General features: G+C 35.6%; 1 long non-coding RNA gene and 1 pseudogene across 1 annotated transcript in view; one reads left to right on the top strand and one right to left on the bottom strand.

Moving 5' to 3' along the window:
* The window catches only part of LOC116420641, an 81,688-nt gene that overhangs the window by 10,411 nt on the left and 43,325 nt on the right, over window positions 1-27,952 (top strand). The window lies entirely within an intron of this gene.
* On the bottom strand, window positions 4,304-6,533 carry LOC116420640 (annotated as a pseudogene).

Raw genomic sequence — 27,952 nt, 5'->3', positions numbered from 1 at the left:
TTGAAACTCCCGCTTTCGATAGTTTGCTTTCTCAAAATAGTAGTGTTTTTATTATTTATACATTGTTTAGAAACTAACTCTATGATATGTTTGCATTTGATTTTATGTGTATATATTATAATTAGATTTCATCTAAACCTGTGAATTAATCTGGGTAGGGAAATCCATTGGTTTATACTAGAAACTCTCCTGTAATTTGTTGTTTAGACATTTGATGGGGGCACTGAGAGGTTCAATGACATTTTTGTGGTCATATGGACAATGTGTACCAGAGGCAGTGCTTGAACCCATAGCTGCCTAATTCCAAGGCCAGCCCTCTAATCTCCTCTCTGACAAACTTCCTTTTCCTAGAAATTTTATAATGTGTAAATACAAGGTAATTGGAGTCTCTATGTTATATGGGATCTACATTTGAAGCCCAGAGCTATTATTTATTAGAAAATTGTCAATAGATCAGTTGTTTAATCTTTCAGCCTCAGTTCCTCAATGTGTAAAATGGAGAAGTAAAATTTGTACTACATAACTCCTGGGTCTGTTGTAGAGCTAAGTGATTTGTCACCTGGAAAGTGATATGTCATTGTGATTATTGGTATTAAATAGCAAACAAAAAGAAGATGGAGTTCTTCAGGGGCTATCTGCTCGAATGTATTCTTGAAGCACAAACATCTTAAAACATCTCTGAGGAGCCCAAGGAACTTCCAAAATCAGTGTTTTCCTTCATAGTCATCAGAACTGGTCCTATGTTAATGCCAAGGATAATTCCATTTGCCCCATGCCATCCAATATTTATAACTCATACTTTTGGGAACATTCTAAATGCATTTTAGAACCTATACACAAACATTATATGAAAACCAGTCCCTTTCTTAAAAATCACGAGCTTACTTCACCTCATTTTTAGTTCAGATCTACTTTAGATTATTTTCAAAAATCAAATCCATGATCCAATGACAAAGATTTATCAACCATTGAAGATATTCAAAAGAAAAAGATACATTTTCCATTTTTTTTGTTAAAACTTTTTAATTTCAAAACATATGTATAGATAATTTTCAACATTCATCTTTGCAAAACCCCAATTTTTCTCCTCCCTCCTCCCCCACTCCCTCCCCTAGATGGCAAGTAACCCAATATATGTGAAACATGTGCAATTCTTCTCTTTGTATTTTTACAATTATCATGCTGCACAAGAAAAAAACTGATCAAAAAGAAAAAAAAACAAGAAAGAAAAAAGAAAACAAAATGCAAGCAAACTACAACAAAAAAGTGAAAATACTATGTTGTGGTCCATACTCAGTCCCCATAGTCCTTTCTCGGAGTACAGATGGCTCTCTCCATCACATGATCATTGGAACTGTCTTGCTGTTGAAAAGAACCACATCCATCAGAATTGATTATCTTATAATCTTGCTTTTCCTGTGTACAATGTTCTTCTGATTTTATTTTTCAGAATCAGTTCATGCAGGTCTCTCCAGGCGTCTCTGAAATCATCCTGCTGATTGTTTCTTATAGAACAGCAATATTCCATAACATTCATATCTTGTAAATTAAAATAAATCCTGTAAGTTATCCTTCCATTGATTCCTTTCCACTACAAAAGGATTGCCACAAACATTTTTGCACAGATGAGTCCTTTTTCCCTTTTTTATGATCTCTTTGGGATACAGGCCCAGGAGAGACACTGCTGGATCAAAGGTTTAATAGTCCTTTGGGCATAGTTCCAAATTGCTCTCCAGAATGCCTGGACCAGTTCAGAACTGGTAACAATGTATTAGTGTCCCAGTTTTCCCTCATCCCCTTTCATCATTATCATTTCTTGCCATCTTAGCCAATCTGATACATTAGAGTTTCCTTCATTTGCATTTCTCTGATCAATGGTGATTTAGAGCATTTTTTATCTGATTAGAAATGGTTTTAATTTCTTCATCTTATAATTGAAAAGATACATTTTTCTAAAAGCAATTACCAAAGAGTGGTCCCAAAAATATTTACAGTAAAGGAAATACTGTTAAAAATCAGTGAATAAACAGCCCCAATTTAAAACTGTTAAGATCCTAGCTGACTTGTCCCTGTGATATTATAGTTTGGTAACCAAGTTAAACTATAGAGTTATAACTAGTTTAGAACAAATGCAATTTTTTTCTCTCTCTGGGAACAAACATTAAGATTTGTCTGTTTCCTCACTATGGTAAGTACCATGTCATGGTCTTGATTCATATGGCAATCCTTTCTCTGGCCACAACATTACTTGATATTGTGGAAAGGGGCTATGGATTGGGCATGGACCCACCAAATTTATAATCTTATTGGGCATTGAGGTGATATAGTGTTTAGAAAGCTGGACTTGGCATCAGAAGGCTCAGAGTTTAAATTCTGACTAAGATAGTACTAAAGTAAAAGTAATCTAGAATCTGCCCAGAAATATGTGTTTGAAGTCTGATTTCAGCATAACATCTCCCCCAATATGAAGGATCAAGCCCCAGATATTTTGTCTTTGAATATCCTTTGGCTGAGCCATAGCAATAGAAATTCCTAAAGATTAAGCACCCAAAGTCCCTGTGTCTCAAGCCGAGACACACAAATAAATGGAGTTATTTTTTTCTTACATTCATTTAAAATTTCTTGCTTGAAGATCTTATAACTTGTAAACCAAGCTTTTCATGACTACATAAAGCTTGGAAATATGTTCATAATGTTTTTTAAACCAAGCTCTATAAAACTATATGGAATGATATAAGCTTGGAGGTATGTCTGTGTTCTGAAGCATACTTGGCATTTTTGTTGTTCTGGACTTGCCATTTTATCTCTATAAGGGACTCCAATTGAGGAAATTCCCTTTAAGAGTACTAATAATTAGCTTTTATGCAGCTTTTGTATTTTTAGAGGATTGCCTAAAGTCTTGAGAAAGTTAAGTGACTTGCTGAGGGTCACACAGTCCATATATATCAGAAGCTGACTTTGAACGTGAAATACCTGGATCTAAGGCAGGCACCCTATTTAACATATTGCATACTGCCTGTCCCACCACTTGAAATGTTAACAACAGTGATCTGAATGGAAATAAAATATCACCAAGTCTTTTTTTTTTCTTTCTTTCCCTTTTAATGTTATATGAGTAGAGATGGTAAAAGGTTGGTGTGGTTTTAGGAAAAAAAATATCAAGAGCCAGCCTGTTGGTGATAAACCTGTAGTTTGTGAATCTGATTCTTTGAAAACTGACTATCATTATGACTATATTCAAAGCCATTCCAGCATGATGGAACCTCCCAAAGCTCATGCCTTTGAGAATCCAGGGTAACTTCCATGCCACAATGAGGCATGGGATTAGGAAAGTCACAAAATGTTTTGTGATAGTGTGGAAACAGTGCTAAATCTTTTTTTTTTTTAAATTTTTTAATTTTTTAATTTTTTTTTTTTTTTAATAGCCTTTTATTTACAGGATATATACATGGGTAACTTTACAGCATTAACAATTGCCAAACCTCTTGTTCCAATTTTTCACCTCTTACCCTCCCACCCCCCCTAGATGGCAGGATGACCAGTAGATGTTAAATATATTAAAATATAAATTAGATACACAATAAGTATACATGACCAAAACGAAACAGTGCTAAATCTATATTGGAATCCTAATTTTAATTAAATTTAATACATTTTAATAAGTTAAATTGGAATACTAATTTTAACACTTATGAGTTTATTGTGTCCAGCATTTCTGTGATATGATTTGAATAGCATTAAGAAGTTGCCTCTTTCAATATAACAAATAACATGAAACATCGTGAGAATTTATACATAATCCATAAATCCTATAAATAGTCCAAAAGAAAGTCCAAAAAGTCCAAAAGTCCATTTGTTCATGTGCTAGGAATCCAATAATTCCTGCAAGCTTTGACGTCCTGCGATAGTCTTATCAACAATTTTCCATTTCAAGGAATCCAATGATTCCTGCTGGTTTTCAAGTCCTACAACAGTCTTTATCAATAATTTTCCATCTCAAAGAATCCAATGATTTCTTCTGGTTTTCAAGAACTGAATCGGTCTCATCTTGCATTAGGGAATCCAATGATTCCTGATGGTTTTCAAATCCTGAAACAGTCTCATCTCAAAACTAAACAATAATAGAAAGGATGGCTTCCCCAAAGCCTTCTCTTTAATTTAACCCACAGGAGGCCCAAACAAGTATAGATACTTCTGAGGTATGCTTCTGAATGGGGCAAATCCTGGCCTAGAGAAATAGTCACCTCAGGTAAATGTTATAATAGATGAAACGAAATTCAGTTTTTTGTGAGTTTTTTTTTTTAAGTGAGCTTTCACCACTTTCAGCTATCAGTCATTTCTGAAAGCTCAAATAGAAGGTCATCTTCATCCTTTCCAAGATCAATTTCTGCTTCTAAGTTTCCTCCTGAGATCTCCCAGATCAGTTTCTCAAAATCATCTTCCACAGAAAGGCAGGGCTTTCCTGAAGAGGCAGAGCTGAGTCGGTGGCTTTTTGTTGCCTCTTGGGATGAAGAAGGACTTGATACTTCGGGTGGTGATGGATCAGAATCGGCTTGGCTTGGAAGCACATCAAGACTGTTTGGGGTTTTTTCTCTCTCATACACAGTGACTGGCTTGTCCTCAAAGAGAATTGGAACAGCAGCCACGGCGGCTTTCTTGCTTGGGTTTTCCTGAAGAATGCTGCTGGAACTGAGTGGCTGGAACTGAGCTTCAACGACATCAGGGTGGACTTCAGCTGCCTTGCGTTTCCTGGCCAATTTAGGGCTTGAAATGACTTTAACCATGGATGGCTTGAGATTTACCTTGGGCTTGGCCCAAGGCCTTTTTCCTAAGGGCTTTACTGAACATTTCACTTTCAGCATTGAATCCCCAATTCCTGAAGTTTCCACCTCTACTTGTTGGGCTTTTACTGGCATGCCCTTTGTCAGGTGGCGGGTGATTTCTGGCACAGGATTCAGTTCTGATTTCTCTGCCACTTGTGTATTACCAGGTGCTGCTTCTTCCTGAAGGGGTGTCAAAACGGCTTTCTCCTTTTGTAGTGTTTCCACTTCTTGCTGTTTCTGCATGCGCTGAACTTTCACGATATCCTTCTTGACTTGAACTTTGGAACAGCCGTCTCCTGTGGTCTCATCTGAAGGCTGTGAGGAAACCTCAACAGTCTCTATTAGAGTAACACCGATACGAGATGCGATGTCGGCTGCTTCACTAACTTTCTTCTCTTCTGTACTGGTTCTTTTGGCGATGCGGATCAGTCGTCTCCTCACTGGAGTAGTCTCGGGCTGTGCCTGGGAGTCGGTGCTGTTCCCAGCACTCTGTTGTACCCTCAGTGCCGTTTCTTGCTCGATCTCCTCCAGGATTTTCATGTGAACTTCCTGCATGGGCTTGGTTTTACTCGCAGGCTCTTCTAATTGTCCTTTGCTGGAAGTGGCAGGAGGCAAGATGATTGCTTTCTTAGACTCACTCTCTATTCCGAGTTTAACAGAAGGATTTTCTTTCTCAGCTTTCTGTCTCTCTTCCTCTAGCTGCCGGTGTTTTTTTTCAGCTAGGACCTCAGAAAATGTTTTGATTCGAAAAGCAGAAGGAGCAGAAGAAGCAGAAGAGCTCCTTATCCCTAAACTGGAATCTTCAGTCTTATGGGTTCCTTCATTCTTGATTTTGGTTTGCAAGTCTCCTTGTTTTTGTCTGGCTCTCTCAAGACGTATTTCTTCTAGTGTCTTCACATGGATCTCTCCACCTTTTGCAGATCTTTCTGTTGTCTTCATACTATTTAGATGAGCTGGCTTTCCTAATCTTTTCTTCAGAGACTTTGAAATTTGTACTTTCTTTAGTCTTTTGTCAGTATTAATTTCTGGAGACTCAATTTTCTTCCCAAGCCTTTGAGCAAGGCTTGGCTTCAGTGGAGGGTCATTGTCAACATCTGAGAACTTCCGCTTCCCTAGCCTTTCTGTAAGACTCCGTCGCACCAACGGCTCTTCTCCTTGTTTATTGGACAGGATCACTGTCCTCACCACAGTTCTGACATTCTCTTTCTCAGGACCTGGAATGGGCTGTGGTTGAAGTAAGTGAGCAGATGCTCCTGAAGAACTGGGAACGTTTTCCGAACTTTCCGCTTTCATCACACCTCTAAGCTGGGGGAAGGGGTTAGAGTAGACTGATAGTTTGTTCTGCTGCATCGAGAGCGGATTAGCTTTCACCTCTTCATCTGGTGACTCAGGGACAATGCGTAAAATAGTTTTGCTTGGAGGTAGGAACCGGCCTTCAACATAGCGTCCCCTGTTGTGATGAAATGCACAATTTAATTTTTGACATCCCATTGGCTGGTTTTCCCAGTAGCATGGAATCTCACTCCGCTTTTTCTCAATTTCCATGTGTCGGAACTTGCAGACTTGTCGAAAACAGCGGCCTTTCTGCCACAATGTGCAGACAGTCTCATTTCCTAAGGCAGCTTCACAGTGCCGGAAGGGGCACCTATCTCCCTTAGTACATGTAGAATAGAAAAAAAAGTAGCAGTCTTTTTGATTAGACATGCTGGCCAGATCCTTAGATCAAACGATGGGGCTTGAAAATAAGCCACTACTCTAGATGAGAACCAGGTTCCAATTTTCTCAATCTTCCACAAGCTGGTTTCTTGGGGAACTTCTGGAGGCAGTCTTCCTTTCAGTTCCGAGTAAAAATGCAGCCAGCTGTTAAAAGTTCAGATCCTCTTCCAAATAGCCCCGGAAGTTTTCTTAGAAGCCTATCTCCCTCCTTGATTCCAAGAGCTCCAAGTCTCAGTCTGTCTCAGTCTGTCTCAGTCGTGTCTCAGTCTCTCTCAGTCTCTCTCCAAATTCTGGGTTCTCAATATACCCAAATGACTGACTCCTGGCTGAGGTTGTCCTTTTATATGATCTTTTAGAGGTGTGAACTCAAAGAGAGAGTGGGATTGTGGGTTTCTGACTTGTCAATCTCTGAAGGCTAATGTGTAAACTAACCTGTGAACTCTTAAATGTGTAAACTCAAGTATATAAGTACATAAGTACATTTCTATCAATTCCCGTGAGTTAACATCTTGTTAACACCTTTTTAAAGGTGTAAACTCAAATACATAAGTACATAATAAGTACATTTCTATCAATTCCAGTGAGTTAACACCTGGCCCATAACATGGTAAGGCCACTGTGATTGTAACTATCTCCTAAATTCGTAGTTTAGAAGTAATCCTTAGTTCTTCCTTTTCCTTACTTTACTCAAATCTAGTAATTTGCTAACTCTTGTAATTCTTTCTCCATAATATCTCTTGCATACATTCCCTTTTATGCACTCCCATGGTTTCTACTTTAGTTCAAGCCTATACTTAGTTTGCTGTAACAACCTATTAATTGGTCTTCCTGTCTCCAGACTAACTTTCTAATCTATATTCCACACTGCCACCAAAATAATTATCAAAATATGTGTGTCTGATCATGCTACCCTGCTACTTAGCACAATGCTTAGTGTAATCCATTGCACATAGTAGGCTTGTAAGCATTTTTAATTGATTATTTTATTGATTGATACATAAAAATCTTTGATGATTCCTTACTGTCATTAGAAGAAAATGCCTCAGGCTGCTTTTAATACCTCCAAATTACATTTACAAACTTATTTTATACTATTCCTCTTCCTGAATTCTACATTCAAGCAAGATGGAATTATTAGTTGTTCCCCAAACCTGGTCTACCTTTGCCTTCATACATGCCATATTCCATATCTGATTGGGTTCCTTCCTCATTTGTACCTCTCAGAATTCTTGTTTTCCTGCAATACGTCACAGGGTAATATATTTAGATCTTCAAGGGCAATGGGAAGTCACTTAGTACACAAGTACCCTCTCATTTTGCAGATGAAAAAAGTGATGTCCAGAGAGATTACATGATTTACCCAATTCACCTCAAATGCTTAGGCATCTTCCCCCTACCTCTTAGTTCCTTAGGATTTCTCAGTTGTTAGTGTACTCTTTTTCTCTCCTCAACTGTTCCAAGGACACTTGACATGATTTCTTCCTAGATTCCTTCATTTCTTGCATTTATTTATTTATATATAGGTTCATATGTCCCCATTGTAGAATATAAGCACTTTGAGGCTAGGGTATTCATTTTTACACCATTCTCAAGCAAAATGCTTTGCATAGTATAAGTATAGTATAATACTTCTATATATATAAAACACATACATATATTATATAATATAATGCAAAGTATAATAAGAATTTGTTCAATGGAATTGCCATGAACTGAATAATGGCCTCTTTTATGATAATAGAAATTTAGGGCACTGAAACACTTAGAGTTAGTGGGGAGGGAGAGGAGATGAGGAAAGCCATGCTGAAGAAAGTGGAATCTGACCAGAGTTACACAGAGTAAGCTCTTTATGAAAATAACCCAAATAATTTTGACAAATATATACATATATACATAATACTTTAATCTTACATAGTTTAAGTATAACTGCTATTGAAATCCAAAGGAAATTTTTTCAACCAAAAAGTTAAATAACATGTCAATAAAACATGATATATTTGCTAAATCAGTTAGAACCAAACATATACAATAGACTAAGCCCAAGGACAGAAAACATTAAAGAGTGCTATTCAGTAAAATAGCCTGATCACAAAATGGAATTCAAATCACATCTCACAGAATAATGTTAAGTATGAAAACAGATTTGTGATCTCATTGATTTGGAAGTCACCTCTAAAGAGGTAGAGTGTAACCCATCCATGCCAGCCCACCCTGTGGGACTCATGTTCATAGCCTTCCATAAGGTCCCCATAGAAGGTCCACTGTATATGTTGAAAGTATTTCTCACTTTCTTTTAACATTGTGAAAATAATCAATGAAATCCTCTAGCTCTCTACCTAACATTTCTCATTATCTCCACATGAGCGGGAAATAAATTTGTACTTATCAAACATTTCCTTAATGACATGTTTTATTCCTGTTTTTTTCAACATTCCTTATTGGTTTATGTGTTCTATATTGTTTAAACCTACAATGTGTCTCTGTATAGTCTTCTGTATAATATCCATATGGCTCTTTGCCATATAGCAACATACAATGAACTATAAAACTATTAAAATACTTTGACCCATTGTATCCCATCAATGCTAATTGAAAGGATTCAAAAGAAATTTTCACATTAAAATTTTCCTATTGACATTGACAACAGCAAAAAACTAGAAACACCTTTGTGTTCAACAATTTGAGGAGGAATGAACACATTATATTATAATAAAATAAAGTATAATTACTTTATCATGAGGAATGATTAACATGAAGAATATAAATGATGACTTATATGAAGAGATATAGAACAAAGATATCAGACTACAAATACACAAACTTTCCATAAATATGTTAATAGTAATAATAATATTAGTATAATGGTAGCATTAATAATAGTAATAATTGGTATTGCCTTTTCATTTCTTCTACCCAAATTTATTATATGCTCCAGGACCAAGAAAGATGCTTGTTTGGGAAAAATAACACTACTACAAGTATTTTACTATTACTACTACTACCACCATGATCTCTATACTAGCTAACCTCTATATTAGTACTTTAAGATTTATAAAGTGCTTCATACATATTATATTATCTGATCCTCACAAAACCTCACTGACATGGATGGTGTTATTATTTCCATTTTATGGATTAAGAAATTCAGTATGAAAGAAATTCATTGACTTGCCCAACAATATATTGCTATAGTAAGTGCCTGACTTACTTGGTCTTCCTGATTACAAGTCCAATTCTCTATTCACTAAGTCATGCTGCCTTTGACTGTAGTGATTGCCATATATTTTCTCTCTTCTTCGTCAGGGCTGACAAGCTGAACTCTCAGTGAATACAAGAAGATACAGAAAAGGAAAAAGCTGTGGTGCAGCTTCTATGTCACTATATTAATAGAATGCTTCTTATTTTCTGCCTTTTGCTCTTAAGAGGTGATTTTTTCTCTACATTTCCAGGTATGGAATTAGGATACTTAGTGGCTTCTGGAGAAAACCTATGGTGGCCAATTGCTATATAATCTAGGAACAAATGAATTCTGAGTTTGGAACTATTGGATCACAGACACTATTATAGTCATATGCTAAGAAAGACTATTTATCAACTGGTCTTATGAGCACAAGGAGCAGAAACAGAGATTGTTGAAAAACTGCAGAGTATGTATGTGACTCTTCTATGGTATCTATGACTCCCAAGAAACTGTCTACTTGAGACAGAAATTATTCTGATGTCAGTGTTGCAATGTAATAGTCATATTGAGCTCAAAACCAGAGACACATCATCTAACAGAACAAGAGTGAGGTAAGACTACTCATTGCTATGACTCCTGCCAGACAGGTAAGAAGGTAAAGAGAATAATATACCTTCTGGTATTTTTGTTGTTTCTTCCTTGCTTGCAAAACCAACTTCAGCTGAGCCTTGATATGCAAAATGACATGTTTTCCTTCCTCACCTCTGATTCTTAGTTTTTTCTGGATTTTTTCAAGACTCAGATCATACTCCACCTTGTACAGGATGCCTTTTCTAGTGTCCCTAGCTGCTAGAACCATCCTCTCTGTGATTACATTCTAGCTACTCTGTAATATCCCTCAGGTAAGGCTCCCTGAAAAGTATTGTATTTCTTTAAAAGTTTATCTAAAAGTATTATATTTCTATAAGTTTTCTGTTATATTTGGTATGTACCTTATTATTTTATATGTGATCTTCTTGAACTTTTGCCTTTTTTACACTCATACTATTATGGTATGACCCTGCTCAACCCATAATAAGCTCTTTTAAAATGCTTCTTGATTGACTAATTGACGATCCTTTCCATACCTAAATTAATGGAAAGGTGTAAAGCTCCAGCATTCTCCCTCTGATGTACCAGAAGGAAAACTCAGAGGAAGTTGTTGGGAGTAAAGTTGAGGACATGATTGTTATGGGCCAGAACTTGAAACAAGGTGTTAATTCACTGGAATTGATAGAAACAAGGCTTGAGTTTACACCTTTGATAGGTGACACATTAGCTTACACATTAGCGTTCACAAGTCCGGGAGATTCACAAGTCAGGAAGATTCACAAGTCAGGAACCCAGTCTCGAAGAGCATATACAAGGACAAGCCTTAGTCAGGAGAACTGGAGATTCAGAGGGAGCTGGAGGCAGAAGCTGGAAGAAACAAAGGACAAGCTGCAAGAGCTCTTGGAACCAAGGAGAGAGAGAGAGAGAGAGAGAGAGAGAGAGAGAGAGCTCTAAGAAAGCTAACCGGGCTATTTTGAAGGAGACAATAAAGGATTGAACTTTTAACAGCTGGATGCATTTGAGGTGATTATTGATTTGAACTAAAAACTAAGGCTGCTTCCAAAAGCCCCCTGAGAAACCAGCTCCCAGAGAAACATATTTTAGAAAAGAAGAACACTACACATGACTGTGCAAAGTGCTCTCTGAAGATAGAAAGAACAGTTTCCTTTGAAATTTTGCTATGTTTAATAAATTGTTGCACTATACAAAATTGACTGTCCCTGTCAAATATAAATACATATAAATGATGGCTAAGATCAAGCTAGGAAATTTTCCAGACAACAGTATTGATATTGGAGCCATAGATTTTTTCCCCCTACTTTGTCTATTTCAAACAATATTTTATATCTGCTTTTAGGCTGGAATTCATTACCCTCTAAACAGCAAGGATTTTTCTCTTGCTCAGTTGTGAGAATCCTTGCAGCTTAGTAGGGATGCATAGTATGCACATCTTTTGGACAGCTCTTTGTCACAGAGAATGTAATGGCACCATAGGCACTGTTCCTCATATCTAGCACCATCCGGTGGGAAAGTAATGCATTACACTTCCTCACTTAACTAAATGTAAAGCAACACCCTTTTCTGGGGACTTTAAGGAAAGGGTATACAGTTGGTGTGTGCTGCTGCTTCTAATAAAGATCCTCACATCTCACATGGCATCAAGTGTGTACCTAACCAGCCACACTGTTGCATGAGAATAAATAATAATATTAGAAAAATCTGAAAAAAATACATAGAAGAGTTCAGAAAAGGAGTCAGAAGCAAATAGGTCCCTTTTCATTATTTTGCCAAAGTCAAAACATACTTAAAAAATTGTAAATGAAAGTGTAAAATTTCATATTTTGATTTTATTCTTGTGGGTGTTTGAATGGTCAGTTTTTGCTTTTTATTTAAAAAATAATTCAATATGCATAAAATAAATTTATTTTAAAATCTTTTCTTTTAATTTTATTAAAACTTTTTATTTTCAAAACATATGCATGGATAATTTTTCAACATGGACTCTTACAAAACCTTGTGTTCCAAATTTCCCCCTTTCCCCTACCCCTTCCCCTAGATGACAAATAATCCAATATATGTTATATATGTGCGGTTCCTCTATACATATCTCTACAATTATTGTGCTGCACAAGAAAAATCAGAATAAAGAGGGAAAAAATGAGAAAGAAAACAAAAACAAGCAAACAATAACGAAAAAGTGAAAATACTATGTTATGATCCACACTCAGTTTCCACAGTCCTCTCCCTGGGTGCAGATGACTCTCTTCATCACAAGATCATTGAAACTGGCCTTAATCATCTCATTGTTGAAAAGAGCCCATCAGAATTGATCATATAATTGTTGCTGTGTACAAAAATCTGGTTCTGCTCATTTCACTTAGCATCAGTTCCTATAAGTCTCTCTAAGCTTCTCTGAAATCATCCTGCTGATTGTATAACTTTATCTTTTAACAAGGAAAGAAAACTGAGACTACAGAATTATGAATGAGGAAATTTTAAGTTAGGAAAAGAAAACATTTAAACTTCAAGGCAATTCATTGACAGGTGCATTTAATAACTTACAAGAATTGAATCTCATAGGTATAAATACAATCCAAATAGAGCTTGCACTACTCACAAATATAATAGACGATTTTCTGTTGGAGATTTTCTTATTTGGTAAAAAAATTTTTTAATGGCAAGTGGCCCAGAATTTCAATTTGTCACTATTGAACATATCTTTTTAACATATGAGACTAAAAAATTTAGAATTAAGAAAAAAAGACTAAAGTGATTGAGGATGTCTTAAACATAATCTACCTGCAAAATATTTTGATAGAGAAAAAATTAGAAATGTGTTAAGTGGATTTTCCTTGAAGTCATAGGAGAAAAGGATCATAGATTCAGTGCTGCAAAGGGATTCAGAATTCATCCAAATCAACTCCCTAATTGATATCTAAAAAGATGAGACTCAGAAATTTTAACTAGCCCAGTGTTACACAGGAAGAAGTGAAAGGGCTAGAATTGTAACTCAAGAACTGAAGTTCAAGATGTAAGTTCACTGTTCATTTCAATTGTACCATGTTACCTCCCATATTTTTAATGAAAACTTTTTTTTAAAAAGACATGACAATTAAGTAAATGATTTTTGTACTTCCACAAACCCATCCTCCTGTTTTCTACCCCCAGTACTTCTAAAGGGCAGTCACATTTTTCATCCTTATGTATTTCTAAGTAGGAATGATTTGTCCAATTTAGCATAAATAACAAAATAATCCAGAGGAGAAACCAAAGAGATGCTTGAGTCCCAAATTGAATTCCATGTCAAAACAAATCATCTGATCATTTAACATGTTAATGTTGAAGCTAGTTCATCTGCTTTTTAAAATTATAGCTAATAGCCTAATTAGACTAGTTGGGACTTCTTTAACTGTGGATCAACCACTTACCAAAACTGTGCTAATATCAAAATATCATTTTTCATGTCCTACAGCTTTCTTTTCACTCCCATCATGGTACGAGATTTGATAGCTATCTCTTAATAGACATTTATATTCAGTTAAATAATCAAAAGTGAGTTATCTATCCCAGCCCTAAGCAGATCCATACAGATTCCTCTGTAGAAATTCTGTCTTCACCCTACAATTTGCCTCTGGCTGTTAAGACAGCCTTCATGTTAGATCCAAACAGGGGTTTTTGGGCATACTTATTTGCAATGACACGGTGGCAAGATAATTCCAAGTTATTGTCAGAAGGAACACTGATTACTAGAAAGAACATGAAAATTTGCCCTATAATCACTATTTGTCAGATTCTCTCAGCCAAAGAAGACCTGTGCCCCCAGGTATTTAGATAGTGAATCATAGTTTTGTGTTAAGGAGAATCCTTATCCTCCAATCCCCTCCCCTGCCCCTGCCAAAAAATAATAATAAGCCCTGGAATCTTATTAGATTTTTAAAAATTTGTGTTTTTGAAAGTGCATCTTGTTCTTGTAGTGTTCCTTAGGGAGTAGCCCAATGCCTACCTTTGACATACAACTGTCTTAAAAATACACACACACACACACACACACACACACACACATCAGGGATTTTTGCCATATTAACTATGTACCTAGGCATTTGGATCATAGATTTAGACCTGGGAGGGACCTTAAAGTCCCTTCAAACTTGTCCAAACCCTTCAATGTCTAGGCCAAGCTTTCTTAAACTTTTCCCACTCATGACCCTTTTTGCCCAGGAAATTTTCACATGACTCCGGGTATAAAGGCATATAAAATGGGGTAAACTGTTAGGATTCTTACAAAGTGATGTCAGTTGTCTAATTTTAGTATCGTGCTTAGCAATTCTCTAGTTCAGAGTTCACACCTTTCATACCTTTAGGAGTTCACAATCAGCGTTGGAGATTCACAAGTCAGGATTCATTCAGGAGATTTACAAGTCCGGAACCCACAATCCCAATCTCTCAGAGGAGGAGTCAACCTTTGAGTTCACACCTTTAAGAGATCCTATATAAGAAGCTCCTCAGCCAGGAGTCAGTTGAGAAGATTGAGAAGCCAGAGATTGCAGTCAGGTAGAATGAAGGATTTGGGAGCAGAGAGGCTGAAGCTGGCAGAGGCAAAGGACTACCAACAAGAGCTCTTGGAACCAAGGAGGGAGATAGGCCTCTAAGAAAACTAACCGGGCTATTTTGGAAGAGACAATAAAGGATTTGAACTTTTAACAGCTGCCTGCATATAAGGTGATTATTACACTGAACTGAAATTAGTTTCTAGGCTGCCTCCAGAAGCCCCAAAAGAAATCTGCTCCCACAGATAATGATTATATTTAAGAGAAGAGAACATTACAGTAAACAAATCAAACATTTTTTGATAATAAATCATAATTTCCTAACATATAGTTATGATGACCCATGTAGGGTCATGACTAGCAGTTAAAAAGCTGGAGTCTAGATGAGATCTACAGAAGAGAAGTGACTCCCAGTTCTACCAGAGTTGTTATGTAATAGAGCTGGGGTTGAAACCCACATTTTTTGACACTAAATATAATTATTTTTTAGTCTACACCACAGTGAGGCAGGTGTTAGAGCCCAGAGCCAGGCAAGAGAGGATAGTAGCTAGTAGCCAACTTAAAAAAAAAATACATACATATACCTTTTTTCATTTGCTTACTGCTGTTCTTTTCAAATAAAAATGCCTCCTTTGGCCCTGTTATTATAAAAGTAGTTTATAATAAGATCTTTTGGGAATGATTGTGAATTTATAGATCAAGATGTTAAAAAAAATGGGACAAAACTGTACTTTTGACCGAAAGATATAGATGCTCTTCTCTTTGCTAGGAGGAAGGAGCAGTAATTCTATGGCATGTGGGGGCTTGTGTTACACAACTCTTTCAAAAAAACAGCTCTACATTTTTTTGGGGACATGTTAAGTCATCTCATTTGATATTATAAATCGTACTAGCAATGTTATAGTTTGGGTGGAGGAGACACATTCATTCTAAGCCCCTATTTTGAGGTATTTAACATTATGGAAAATAAAAAAAGAGCACTTCAGGCAAATATTCTACATGCTTTTTCTATGACTAGAAGAAACTTTTATTTGGTAACTCTAGTCAAAGCCTCATGGAATATTTTAGAAATATCCACCTGAGTGGCAAGAAAATAGGTATCAAAAGAAATTGTACATATTGTGTGTGTGTGTGTGTGTGTGTGTGTGTGTGTGTGTGTTTGTGTTTTGGTAGCAACCAGATTTGGTGGCCTTTCTTTTCTTAATGTTTCTCTTCATAATAATCTCTTATATGAATTCCTATCTCCTTTGTCACATGCTAATTTTCTGAGTTTAACCTGGTTATTTTTCTGCCTCAGGCAATTGGAAATGTGCCTCTGGCACCGGAGGTCAGGAAAACTAGTCACAGCCAATTTGGGGAAGAATTCGCTAGGGATGTGTTCACCTGGTAGCTTCTTATTTTAACTATTTATCCTTTCTAAACTTAGTTTCTCCTGAAGAACTCAAATGCTGTTACTTCCTATAAATTTCACCTGTCTGGGACAAAGTCCCAGTTAACTTGCCCTTGGTACAACTTTCTTAATTTTATGAGGCAAAGTGATACAGTACAAAGATCACCTACCTTGAAATAAGATGTGAATTTCAATTTTGACTCTGATATTTATTAATTTTGCTAAATTGGATAAATCATTTCAACTATCTGTATCTTAATTTCCTCATCTGTAAAATAGGAACAATAATAATCTCAAAAATGGGGAAAAGTGCTTTTTAAATTAAACTGGTATTTAAATGTAAGCAACTTTCATCACCTAGGAAAGTTTCTTTAGTTAATAATTTAGTCATTAATAATTGTGGATTACTTAACTCATCATGTTAGTATCAAAAAATCAAAGATGATTCTTAAAATAATTTGCAATGAAAAAATCTTTTTTTTTTATTAGGTCAGGGGTTTTCAAATATCTATCCCTTTACATTCTTAAAAATATTGAGGATCCCAAGAACATTTGTTTATGTGAGTTATAGCCATCTATATTTGCTCTATTTGAAATTCAAATATATTATTAATATTAATCGCTGATAATAATAGCTAACATTTGCATAATACTTATTATGTGCCAGATATTAAATTTAATTGTTTTACAATTGCTATCTTATTTCAGCCTCACAGTAACTCTAGAAATAGGTGTTATTGTGATTCCCATTTCACATTTGAGGAAACTGAGGTTAACAGAGGTTAAGTAATTTACCCAGTGTCTCATAGTTATTAAGTGTCTCAGTGTGAATTTTAATTCAAATCTTCCTGATTTCAAGTCTGGTGGATAGCCTCTTCACATATGTTTCTGGACCACACTTTGAAAGCACCCAAAACAAACAAATTACAAATAAACAAACAAACAAAAAACAAACAAAAAAAAACCCTCACCTGACAAGTTAAACTAAGGCCAGAAATTTGCTGACTATAGAATCAGGGAAAGTAGAGTACCAACAAAGAGTTAATTCAGAAAGATTTTTTTTCTGCCGAGGTATTAGAAATCTACTGTTACTTTTTATTTCTATAATTACACATCAACACCCCAATTCAAAGGTCCTTGAAATAGAGCCACAAAGGGGATAGCCTGGGTGTGTCAGTAATACCTAAGGCAATATCTATGATTTGCCCTTCCTTTTCTTCTCAGGACAAAGGCCAATAATAAAGTTTGCCCTAGAGTATAGGCAGCCCTAGGAGTGCACACCCTATACATGTCCATGGTTCCTGACCCTGTAGTAAATACAGATGCTTGGTAGGCTCTGGTTATCTCATCTCAAGGCAATTCTACCCCAACATAGAGAGATTAGCTAGACTTCAACTGTATATGTAAGCCTGCAGTAATCTATCCTAGAGAGTCATTTACTGAATATCTCCATGGTACAGAAACCCATGAAAATATATCCATCCTGGAACTATGCTCAAAAAGTTATCAAACTGTGCATACCCTTTGATCCAGCAGTGTTACTACTGGGCTTATATCCCAAAGAGATTATAAAGAAGGGAAAGGGACCTGTATGTGCACGAATGTTTGTGGCAGCCCTCTTTGTAGTGGCTAGAAACTGGAAACTGAATGGATGTCCATCAGTTGGAGAATGGCTGAATAAATTGTGGTATATGAAAATTATGGAATATTACTGTTCTGTAAGAAATGACCAACAGGATGATTTCAGAAAGGCCTGGAGAGACTTACACGAACTGATGCTAAGTGAAATGAGCAGGACCAGGAGATCATTATATACTTCAACAACAATACTAGATGATGACCAGTCCTGATGGATCAGGCCATCCTCAGCAACGAGATCAACCAAATCATTTCTAATGGAGCAGTAATGAACTGAACTAGCTATACCCAGAAAAAGAACTCTGGGAGATGACTAAAACCATTACATTGAATTCCCAGTCCCTATATTTATGCACACCTGCATCTTTGATTTCCTTCACAAGCTAATTGTACAATAATTCAGAGTCTGATTCTTTTTGTACAGCAAAATAATGTTTTGGTCATGTATACTTATTGTGTATCTAAGTTATATTTTAATATATTTAACATCTACTGGTCATCCTGCCATTTAGGGAGGGGTGGGGGAGTTAAGAGGTGAAAAATTGGAACAAGAGGTTTGGCAATTGTTAATGCTGTAAAGTTACCCATGTATATATCCTGTAAATTAAAGGCTATTAAATAAAAAAAAAAAAAGAGAAAAAAAAAAAGAAAAGAAAAGAAAATATATCCATCCAAAATAAAATATTCTAAAGGAACAATTATTTTCTCATCTTTTTTTTTTTTTTTTTTAACAAAACAATGACAAATTATTCTGATGGCTTGCAACCTTCCATGGTTAATTGAGGAAGGGGAAGGAATTCAATCCTATGAAAGTCTTATCTATATCTTTCCAGAAACCCTCCATGGTTGTTCTACCCAATATATTAGAGGTCTTCTAAGTCTTGTAAATCTTTGTGAGTAGCAGAGCAGCTGTAGGGTTCAATGATTTTGGGAAAAAAAAAAAAGGAAAAAAAACACTAAAATGAACCAAAGAAAATATCCACTTCATTCCTGGCCCAACTCCAACACACTCCAATAAAGTATATATTCCAACACACATATACACAACCAAGAAAAAAAATATGCAGATCTTTAGGAAATTTGAGTTCAGTGAAAATCTTATGGACTCATGTGCTAGAATAGCCCTGTGGCCCTTTATATTTAGATTGGAAAAGTAACTTTTGTTATATTTCACCTGCAGTGGTATTCAAAAGCAGCAGTCAAATTTACTGGCTTCTATAACAATGAGATAACAGCTAACAGATTTGGCCCTCATTAATAACAAATATCACCTCAGAATACACAGATTAAATTTGTCTGAAACTACAATCTTCTGTCTTGATATCCATCATTCTTAATAAATGTATGGCATAACATTAATGGATATGAGAAACAATAAATGCTTATCTTGAAAAGTAAAGATCTAGCTCTTTGACTTCATTTTATTTCCTAAAGCAGTTACTTCCATAGTCAGTCCTACAGATTGTTATCCTATGCCTGTGTCTGATGATAAACTGTATTTACATGTTTGTGAAAATATTAAACACAGGAAAATGTGTGGTTTTTAGCATCAGAATGATTACTTTTAAACATGAGACTGAATTAATTTACTCTTGGGCTGTCTGTCTTTGAAAATATATATTCCTTTCCCAAGAGAAGCTTGGCTCAGGTGGGTATAATTAGAGGAGTTGGAATCCCTAAATAAGTCATAAGGAGGAATGCATAGGAAACAGAGCACTAAATTGTACTAAATGTGAACTTAGTTCCTTTCATCCAAAGATGTAAAAGGAATGGGGAAAGCATATCATGAGATTAAGTTTTTATTCTTGCTCTACTTTTGCGCACTCTCTCTCTCTCTCTCTCTCTCTCTCTCTTTTCTTTGTCTCTCTCTGCCTCTGTCTCTGTCTCTGTCTGTCTCTCTCTCTCTTTCTCTGTCTGTCTCTCTCTCTTTCTCTGTCTCTCTCTCTCTCTGTCTCTATCTCTGCCTCTATCTCTCTTCATGTCTCTCTCTCTCTCTCTCTCTCTCTCTCTCTCTCTCTCTCTCTCTCTCTCTCTCTCTCTCTCTGTGTCTCTTTATCTCTTTCTCTGTTTGTGTGTGTGTTTTTTCTCTGTCTTATCTATTTCTCTTGGTATGTCTTTGCCTGTCTGTCCCTGTGTGTCTCTCTCTTTCTCCCTCTCTCATTTATTTTCTCTTCTCGATTTTCCCTCTTCCTCTTCTTTCTCTCTCTTCCTCTCTCTCTTCTCTCTGTCTCTCTCTTTCTCCCTTCCATTCTTTCCCTCTTCTTTACTTCCTCTTCTACAGAATAATAAATGTACATGCTATCTCCAACCTAGCTATTCTTGTATTCTAACATTTCAGGTACTTTAATTTCAGGTAATTTTACATTAATGTGGTATGGGTATGACTATCGCAGAGAGAAATTATTAAGACAAAGCCAAGAACTTACTAAAATTAAGGAAAAATTGCTAAAACCTGCTATCACTTCCTCTCCATCCTCACAACAAACCAACCAAGCAAAACACAACAAATGCTCAATATTAGAAGCATTGGTTAAGGATTAGCAAACATTTGCTTTCCAGAATTGTTGTTATATGACCTTTGTTTTTTGAAGAGGACCAATAACATCAGGAGAGTGATTTTTGACTTTCAAGTGAATTAAAGTGAGGCAGGATTGTGTGAAGTTATCAGTTAAGGAGTTCATATACCAGCTCTTCCATATGTCAGATATATGACATTGACAATGTCTCTTAAACTCTGTGAATCCCAAATATTTTAATTTGTAAAATGAGATTTATTCAAGAACTTTTTATAAACCCTATATACTATTAGGGTGTGCTATTTCAAAACTGGATCAGTGATTTGACATGAAGGTCCATGGTCATAATGATTTATAAATGGCTTGAATTTCAGGGTATTGCTAATATATATATATATATATATATATATATATATATATATATACACACACATACACACACACACATATATGCTACCCCCATAGGTATTTTTGCAAGGAGGAGACTTTATAAAAGTGCTATGTAAATATGAGCTCTTATCTTAGAAGAGAGTATATAATCATTATCAGCTGTCTTGTATGTGCATGAATGAATGCCATAGAAATACACAGTCACTGATAAGTCTTGCTCACTATTCCCAGCGAGACTTGGGAGCATGATCAACAACATGATCAATCAATCCTAAACTGAAAATGACTCAGTAATTTTTACCAACATAGTACTCCTAGGTGTTGGCTGTAAGTTTCAGGTCTGCACTGTCTGGAAAAATAAATGTTTATTAATTGTAACTATAATTGTGACTATAATGACATAAATACATAGGTATTTATTGTTAGAATCCTTACAAAGTGTTAAGTCACTTATCTAATTTAGCATGGTATTTAGCAAGTTCTCTAACTCACTAATGTATTTAAGTACTCATTGGAGTTGACACTTTTGGGAGATTCACAAGTCAGGATTCAGTATGAGATTCACAAGTTCAGTGGAGGAGATTCACAAGTCAGGAACCCACAATCCCAGTCTCTCGGAGAGGAGTCAACCTTTGAGTTCACACCTCTAGAAGAGCATATAAAAGGCCGAGCCTCAGTGAGGAGTCATTTGGGGAGATTGAGAGCCAGGATTCAGAGAGAGCTGGAGGCTGAATCTGGCAGAGGCAAAGGACAAGCAACAAGAGCTCTCAGAACCAAGGAAAGCTTACTGGGCTATTTTGAAAGAGACAATAAAGGACTGTACTTTAACAGCTGGCTGCATTTGAGGTGATTATTACTCTGAACTGAAACTACAGCTGCCTCCAGAAGCCCCCCGAGAAACCTTCTCCCAGAGAACGATCATACTTTAGAAAAAAAGAACACTACAATTTATCATAACTTCCTCCACTTTTTTTGCTACCCTTAAGGCCTTTCTTGATATTTCCTACCATATAGTAGGAATAACTTAAGAAGAGTAGATGCTTCTTTACTTCAGGCCTGGAAAATAGCAGCTTCCTGGATTTAGGGAAACACAATTACATTCCTTGACCTTGCACAATGGTGATACTTGGTCCTATTTATGGTCTGATTTAACTTACTGCTTTTCCTGGGTGACTTGCTTTAAAGAGACTATCACAAAAAAAAGTCACTAAGTAACTATCATTTTCAGATTCATATTTTATTTCTCTAGGTTGGGCCATTTTTTGTATATATATGTGAACTTTTAGAAGTGAGGCACCATGCATATTAGTGTTGCTAGAGCCCAGGAGGCTTGAGGTACTATCAGTTATAAGATAACCATGCACACTCTATGCCTAAAAAAAGAGGAGTAAATCTTATTTAAGTAATTCAATTCAGTTAAATTTAATGAATATTCATTGAGTACCTACATTACTCAAGTCACTGTGGATGGGAGACAAGAAAAAAGTATATAGTCCTTGCATTCAAGGAGTATGCATTATGATTAATAATATCTTTATATGAAATCATTAGAAGGGAATATAATAAGATTGTATCTTAAAACAGATGGGGAAAAAGAAGTCAAAAAAGTCTTTGAAATAAATAAAAATTTTATACTAAGCCTTTAGCAGATTTGAAGTCAATGAAAGTCTCATAAATAGTTTAAGAGCTGGATATAGATAGAAGGCAATTTTAAGAGGGAAAATGCTTATTATTATTTGGGAAATGATCCATAGAAGCCTAATATTTGGAAAAGGATCTCAAGGATAATTCATTTAGGAAAAGAAAGAGATGAAATCCTATAACTCAGTGCTGGCTAAAATATACCTCTTGATGAGCATATTAATTTGATTCAAGATTTTTCTTCTTATGTTTCTTTTTCATAATATTCAATAGATATTTATGAAGCACCTATAAGTTAAGCCAGGTCAACAAGAACTTATTAAGTGCCTACCATGTTCCTGGTATCCAGCAAAGTATTGAAGATACAAAGAAAAGCAAAAGCAATCACTCCTTTTCATGGAGTGCACAATCTAATGGGGTTAACAACAGATAGACAACCATGTCTCTAAAATTAAGGAAAACTGGGAAAGACTTCTTGTAGAAAGTTTCAGGTGAAACTTGAAGCAAACTAGGAAAATGTGGAGTTAGAGATGAGAGGGAAGTTTGCTCTAGATAAGAGAAAAACTAATGAAAAAGTTTGGGATTGAGAGATAGAGTGTTTTATGTGAAGAACAGCAAGGATATCAGAGTCACTGGGTTATAGGCTTTTGGATTGGAATACAGTTTATAAAGACTGGAAATGTTGAAAGAAATCAGGTTAGGAAGACTTTAAAAGCCAAATGGAGTATTTAATTTTGGATCTTGGAAATATTAGGGAATCACTGGAATTGATTGAACAGAGCTGAGGCAGGGTATGATGTGAGTAGCCAAGTTACACTTGAATAATTAGATGAAAATTGAATTGGAGATGAGAAAGACAAGAGGCAGAGAGATCAACCACAAGGCTAGAGCAATAATCCAGGTAGGAGGTGATGAGGGCCTACATCAAGATGATGGCAGTGCCAGATGAGTAAAGGGGGCATATATGAGAGAGGTTGCACAGGTAGAATGTGAAAAGCATTATGCTTGTTGCTTACTACTGAGTAAAAGACTGAATAAATGCAAGACTATATAAGCTATTATTTCTCTCATTCTCCTTAGACTGCAAATATATACTTGATATTAAATAATTTGTGAATATTTAGAATCTAGATCTTAACTATGAATACCCCCACTGCACCCTTGCCAAGTGGCCCATTATCTCTTATCATTTAAACCACACAACTTAAATGCATTGATTCTTCAACCTTTTCCCAAATAGTTATTTTTAATCAAGGGTTCTTAACCTGGGATCTATGTATAGACTTAAAGAGGTCATTGAACTTCAATCAGAAAAAAAGTAATACCTTTATTTTCATTAGTATCTAGTTGAAATTTAGCATTTTCTACGATTATGAATATAGACAGCAAGCACAATATTTTGAGAAGTGGTTTCATGTTGCTATTGTTGAGTCATTTCAGTAATGTCTGACTCTTTATGACTTCATCTGGGTTTGTTGTTTTGTTTTGTTTTGTTTTGTTTTTTTGGACAAAGACAGTGAAATGGTTTGCCATTTCCTTCTTCAGCTCATTTTACAGATAAGGAAACAGGAAAACAGAGTTAAGTGACTTTCCAAGAATCACACCACTAGTAAGTGTCTGAGGTTGGATTTGAACTCACATTTTCCTTATTCCACAGCCTTTCTTACCATTGCACCACTTAACTGCCCCAAGGGGTCCTATAGGCTTCACTAAACTGGCAAAGATACTGAAAGATACACACAAAAGTTAAGAATCCATGGACTAGGTCTTAGAATTGTTTTGTCAGCTTCTAAATCCCCCCCCCCCGGCAACATACATACTCTACAATTTCAGTGTATTTTAATATTAATTTCTGGGATAATCCAATATGTGCCACTATTGTATACAAGAAAAGTATATATGACCACCAAGAATATATGACTCTAGTACAGACTGGGCCTTCAACTAATATGAACTTGTATGCCCAGACTACAATCATCGTGTCACAGCTTAGATATGAACAGTTCAAATTTAGCTTCAAAATCTAGGTGACTTAGTGTGTTTTTGACATCTAACAGTGAAAAAGAGGAGTTTAACCTTTTGAAATTGACTTCTAGGCTCTTTTCCCCTGTGAGATGATTTCATTTGGAAGACATTTGGAGTTTGCTAGAGGTTGTGGTTTTTATTTTTGCTGTTAAAGAAAGAAGAGTTATTTTGGGGAAATAATGGGGAGATGATAATGTCTTATTTTCTGAGGGTGCTTGGAGTAGAGGCCAGATACTTTGCACTGGAGAGTCTGGATAACCAGCAAATGACTGGGAAATTCTATATCTTCCTATACAATGCTCACCATACTCTTGGCAGAGAAATGTTATATTATGAAGAATAAAAGCTTAAAGGGAAGGAAATGTTTATCCAAAGATAGCCAAAATTTGGAGGATGAGGGAAATAACAATTTCATATCTATATTAGCTTGAATTTGTCTCTCCCTTTTATCATTAATCACTGCTTCAAGCAAAGTCAATGAAGGTGCTGGGGCACCATTTCTCTATGCGTCGACAAGACTTATCCATGCAGCTGACACTTCCGTGAAACTTATCTTCATTATGTGAATTCAAATAGAGATGCTGTTACAAATTGTGCTCTGGCAGGATGCTGAGGCACTGGGAACTGTTATTATAAATTAAGAAAACAAAACAAAGCAAAATTCCTGTAACTACGTGCAGAATAAGATTCTTTATCAATAGACTGAGAGGTATCTCTAACAATGTCAAATGAAAAATAAGCTATATTTCAGTCCCCAATGTTTAAAATTTGGTTTGTGATTATGCAAAGCTCATTGCACATAAAAAGGAACATAGTTTCTAAATTTATTTTTAATTTATGGAATAAAACTAGCATCTCCATAATATAGTACAACAAAAAAGTTGACTGCACATGAACCTGCAAACTTGCTACGTACAATTTGTAGCAAACTAATCATATAAATTTCCCCCTCCTTTTTCTTCCATCCCTGAACTCTAGAAATGGGTAGCATTAGGCACAAATATGTATGTAAAATATATGGATACATGTATGTGCATAAATATGTATATGAAAACATGTATATATAATTATTCTATACATATATCTATCAGTTCTTTTTCTGGATGCAGATAACTTCTTTCTAGTTTAAAAAACAACACATAAGCAGTGATCATGTATTGTTAATGTATTATTTCTATGATGGGAAAGGCTGTGGAATAAGGAAAATGTGAATTCAAATCCAACCTCAGACACTTACTAGTGGTGTGATCCTTGGCAAGTCACTTCAATGATATTTATTACTTCAAATATAAAACTTGGGACTCTAAGATGTTGTTAAAAATTGTAAAATGTCCATCTCTAAAGTCAGAGAACTTAGGTTCAAAGGCTTTAAAAGTAGAAAACTTGGGTTCATATCCAGCCTCCAATCCTTAATATGTTTGATCTTTGGCAAATTGCATAATTTCCATGGGCTTTAGTTTACTTATCTGAAAAATGAAAGGGACAGTTTCTGAGATCCCTTCTTGCTTTAGATTCATGAAACAGTTAAAGAAATTGTTTCTCTGGGAGTCATACTTCTACAGTTTTCAATCTGTATTACTCAATAAGAATACAGAACAAAGTCATCCCACTACAAAACCATATCCAAATATACTTCAGTTATTCTATCCTTCTATTCAAACTATGTTTCATTGACAGGAACAACCTTGTTATGAAAGGTGATTGTGATTAACCCCATATAACAACTGGTGAAACTGAGATACCTAGAAAGATCAAATATTGTGTCTTTATCTCGCCTATAGCCAACTCTGGAACAAATTCGCCTATTTTCAGATTTATGGTTCTGGTTAAATCTCTTCTTCTTTTGCCTTCTGTTTTAATTCCATTTCTCTATTTTGGCCACCCAAATAATAACAGAAATGTCAGTGCCTAAACATAAGCATCAAGAACAGCAAAGTAACAGAACAGTCACTTTGCGAAAGTTAGGAAGACGTTTCATTAAGACATTAAATCTGGCCTCAAAAATTTACTACCTGTGTAAGCCTGGACAAGTCATTTAATCTTGTTTGCCTCAGTTTCCTCATTTGTAAAATGAGCTGGAAGAGGAAATGAAAAAACACTTCAGTATCCTTGTTAAGAAAATCTCAAATGAAGTAAGGAAGAGTAGTATGCATTGAAAGCACTGAGTAACAACAATAAAAACATTCATGTTGGGATTCATAGTAAAAGGGTCATTACTTCAGTTGTGGAAGAGTGAATTTTCTTCTCATTGCCTTTGATGATGACTCTACACTTTATTTCAGGTGTTTTTGTTCGTTGTTAATCAGTCATTTTTCAATCATGTCTAACTCATCATAACCCCATTTGAGGTTTTCTTGGAAGACACTGGAGTAACCCAGTTTGCCATTTCCTTCTCTAGTTCAATTTACAGATGGGGAAACTGAGGCAAACTGGGTCAAGATAACATGCACAGTCACACAGCTAGTAAGTGTCTGAAATTACATTGTTTCAAATAGCTGACAAATTTATAAGATCAAGAAAAATTTCTCCTAAATGAGCCCCAGAATCTCAGGATTTGTTAAGTTTGATACTGTGCAGTTATAATTTTTAGGATCTTAATGTTTTGAGTCTACCTTGTGATGCCTCAGCAGTGAGGTGAAAGAGTTAGTCAAGATGAAAAAAGATTAAAAATGCTTTAGTCCCAGACCTCTTCCTAAAGTTATAATGATAAAGTATCTTGAAGCTGAATTCCATACTTTAAATTTAAACAGCTTCTACAATTTAGTCAATTTGGATATCTTCTATTATTTAGAATAATGTTTTCCAAAACTCCAGGCTAAGCTAAAATTTTAAAGTAATAATGTCATATAACTAATTCATTAAAAGGAATAGAATGTAAGAAATTATTAGTAGGCTAATTTCAGAAAAACCTAGAAAGATGGGTACAAATTGAGGCAAAGTGAAGTGAGTAGAAACAGGAAAACATTGTACATAGTATTAACAACATTGTATCATGATAAACTGACTAACTTAAATCTTGTCAGCCAACACAATTTAAAGTTCAAAGGACTCATGAAGGAAAAGTGCTAACTAGGTCCAGAACTCAAACAGATGAAGAAAATCAATTATCTACACAGAGGAACTTGCAAAATGTTTCAAACACCAGAGAAAATAATGACCTAAGAGTCAGAAGATCTGAATTCAAAACTCTTTCTTCTATTTCCTGCCTCTTGTTTATATAGCATTTTCAGATTTATAAGGTACTTTGTACATGCCATTTCATTTGCTTCTCACAATTACTCTGTAAGGCAGGTGATAGTACTACCACCCATAATCAAATGAGTAAGCTAAGAGTTAAAATACTTGCCTAGGGCCACACAGCTAATAACTATCTGAAGCAGCTGCAGATATTCAACCGTAAATTCAATACTCTATCCTCTAGATAACAAAGGGTAGACATCTCTCTCAAAACCTCAGTTTGCTCATTTTTTTAAATTAGGGGTTTAAATTTTAAG

Source organism: Sarcophilus harrisii, chromosome 1, assembly GCF_902635505.1.
Source record: "Sarcophilus harrisii chromosome 1, mSarHar1.11, whole genome shotgun sequence".
Classification (NCBI taxonomy): Eukaryota; Metazoa; Chordata; class Mammalia; order Dasyuromorphia; family Dasyuridae; genus Sarcophilus; species Sarcophilus harrisii.
Note: the sequence above shows the minus strand (reverse complement) of the source record. Positions and strands in the feature narration are given on the sequence as shown.